Source organism: Arachis stenosperma, chromosome 3 (assembly GCF_014773155.1).
Source record: "Arachis stenosperma cultivar V10309 chromosome 3, arast.V10309.gnm1.PFL2, whole genome shotgun sequence".
NCBI lineage: Eukaryota > Viridiplantae > Streptophyta > Magnoliopsida > Fabales > Fabaceae > Arachis > Arachis stenosperma.
Window position 1 is genome coordinate 23,119,450 of NC_080379.1, and position 3,130 is coordinate 23,122,579.

General features: G+C 36.0%; 1 non-coding gene across 1 annotated transcript; it reads left to right on the forward strand.

The window, feature by feature from the left end:
• The first annotated feature begins 646 nt into the window (after window positions 1-646).
• Window positions 647-754, forward strand: LOC130971971 (small nucleolar RNA R71). The gene has a single exon (XR_009083178.1). It is a non-coding gene; the product is annotated as a small nucleolar RNA R71 (small nucleolar RNA).
• The last annotated feature ends 2,376 nt before the right edge of the window (window positions 755-3,130 follow it).

Below are 3,130 nucleotides of genomic sequence, written 5' to 3' on the forward strand. Positions count from 1 at the left end.
TGATGGAGGACATTGTTTCATTCATGAAACTTTGAGTGGTCTTTATTAGATCAGAGACCATTGTTGCTAAGTCAGAAGTATTCTGCTTAGAACTCTCTGTCTGTTGCTGAGAAGATGATGGAAAAGGCTTGCCATTGCTAAACCTGTTTCTTCCACCATTATTGTTATTGAAACCTTGTTGAGGTCTCTCTTGATTCTTCCATGAGAAATTGGGGTGATTTCTCCATGAAGAATTGTAGGTGTTTCCATAGGGTTCTCCTAGGTAATTCACCTCTTCCATTGAAGGGTTCTCAGGATCATAGGCTTCTTCCTCAGATGAAGCTTCCTTAGTACTGCTTGGTGCATTTTGCATTCCAGACAGACTTTGAGAAATCAAATTGACTTGTTGAGTCAATATCTTATTCTGAGCCAATATGGCATTCAGAGTGTCAATCTCAAGAACTCCTTTCTTCTGACTAGTCCCATTGTTCACAGGATTCCTTTCAGAAGTGTACATGAATTGGTTATTTGCAACCATTTCAATCAATTCTTGAGCTTCTGCAGGCGTCTTCTTCTTATGAAGAGATCCTCCAGCAGAGCTATCCAAAGACATCTTGGATAGTTCAGAGAGACCATCATAGAAAATACCTATGATGCTCCATTCAGAAAGCATGTCTGAGGGACATCTTCTGATTAATTGTTTGTATCTTTCCCAAGCTTCATAGAGGGATTCTCCATCCTTCTGTCTGAAGGTTTGGACTTCCACTCTAAGCTTACTCCATCTTTGTGGTGGAAAGAACTTTGCCAAGAAGGCATTGACTAGCTTTTCCCAAGAGTCCAGGCTTTCTTTAGGTTGAGAATCCAACCATATTCTAGCTCTGTCTCTTACAGCAAAAGGGAATAGCATCAGTCTATAGACCTCAGGGTTAACCCCATTAGTCTTGACTGTGTCACAGATTTGCAAGAATTCAGCTAAGAACTGATGAGGATCTTCCATTGGAAGTCCATGGAACTTGCAATTCTGTTGCATTAGAGAAACTAATTGAGGCTTAAGCTCAAAGTTGTTTGCTCCAATGGCAGGGATAGAGATGCTTCTCCCATAAAAATCAGGAGTAGGTGCAGTAAAGTCACCCAGCACCTTCCTTGCATTGTTTGCATTATTGTTGTTTTCGGCTGCCATGTCTTCTTCTTCCTTGAAGAATTCGGTCAGGTCCTCTAAAGAGAGTTGTGCTTTGGCTTCTCTTAGCTTCCGCTTCAAGGTTCTCTCGGGTTCAGGGTCAGCTTCAACAAGAATGCCTTTGTCTCTGCTCCTGCTCATATGAAAGAGAAGAGAAAAAGAAAGTGTGGAATCCTCTATGTCACAGTATAGAGATTCCTTGAAGTGTCAGAGGAAAAGAGAAATAGAAAGAAGAAGGAGAGGAAGAATTCGAACTTTAATTAGATAAGGTTCGAATTGTGCATTTAGAAGGAGTGGTACTCCATAAATAAAAGGATGTGGGAAGGAGGGAAGAGAATTTTCGAAAATTCATTTAAAAGATTTTGAAAACATTTTGAAAATTTGATTGATAATTTTCGAAAATTAAAAGTGAAAAAGAAATCAAGTGATTTTTGAAAAAAGATTTTGAAATTAGAAATTAAAAAGATTTGATTGAAAACTATTTTGAAAAAGATGTGGTTAAAAAGATTTGATTGAAAAGTTATGGTTTTAAAAAGATGTGATTGAGAAGATATGATTTGAAAGCAATTTTAAAAGATATGATTTGAAAACAATTTGAAAAGATATGATTTTTTTTAAAAAAAATTTATGACTTGCCTAACAAGAAAAGATATGATTCAAACATAAAACCTTTCTTAATAGAAAAGGCAAAAAATGTTCAATCAAATCATTAATTGTTGGTAAGTATCTTTGAAAAAGGAAAGAAATTGATTTTGAAAACATTTGATTGAAAAGATATGATTTGAAAAAGATTTGGTTTTGAAAAACTTTGAAAACTTGAAAAAAAATGATTTTGAAAACAGAATCTTCCCCCTAGCACCATCCTGGCGTTAAACGCCCAGAATGGTATACATTCTGGCGTTTAACGCCCAAAATGCTACCTCTTTGGGCGTTAAACGCCCAACCAGGTGCCCTGGCTGGCGTTTAAACGCCAGTCTGTCTTCTTCACTGGGCATTTTTGAATGCTCAGCTTTTTCTGTGTGATTCCTCTGCAGTATGTTCCGAATCTTCAATTCTCTGTATTATTGACTTGAAAAGACACAAATTAAAAATATTTTTGGATTTTTAATAATCAAAATGCAACAAGAATCAAATAACAATGCATGCAAGACACCAAACTTAGCAGTTTGTATACTACTGACACTATATGAGACACATAAACACTCAAGTCAAAAAGAATTCAAAGATCAGAGTAAGAAATCATCAAAGATTACTTGAGGATCCTTAAAACACATGAATGAATGCATGCAATTGACACCAAACTTAAAATGAGACACTAGACTTAAACAAGAAATATTTTTTTGTTTTTATGATTTTGTAATTTTTTTTTTGGATTTTTCGAAAATTAAGTGAAAAGGAAAATAAAGGTATCAAAATTCTTAATGAGAATTCCAGGAATCATGCAATGTTAGTCTAAAGCTTTAGTTTAAAGGAATTAGACATGGCCGGCTAAGCTTCAGCAGGACATTGCATTCAAGAGCTAAATTGATGATGATCAATCAGCTTTGGTGATGATAAGAACATCACCTTGAAACACTAGAATTCATTCTTAAGAATTCTAAAGAAAAATAATACCTAATCTAAGCAACAAGATGAACCGTCAGTTGTCCATACACAAGAACAATCCCCGGCAACAGCGCCAAAAACTTGGTGCGCGAAATTGTGAACAATACTTTTCACAACTCTCATAATCCCTGGTCATGAACTCCAAAAACTTGGTGGTTCAATTCCATGGCATTACACAACTTCGCACAACTAACCAGCAAGTGCACTGGGTCGTCCAAGTAATACCTTACGTGAGTAAGGGTCGATCCCACGGAGATTGTTAGCATTGAAGCAAGCTATGGTCATCTTGTAAATCTTAGTCAGGCAAACTCAAATGTATATGATGATGAACGAAAATAACATAGAAGATAAAGATAGTGATACTTATGT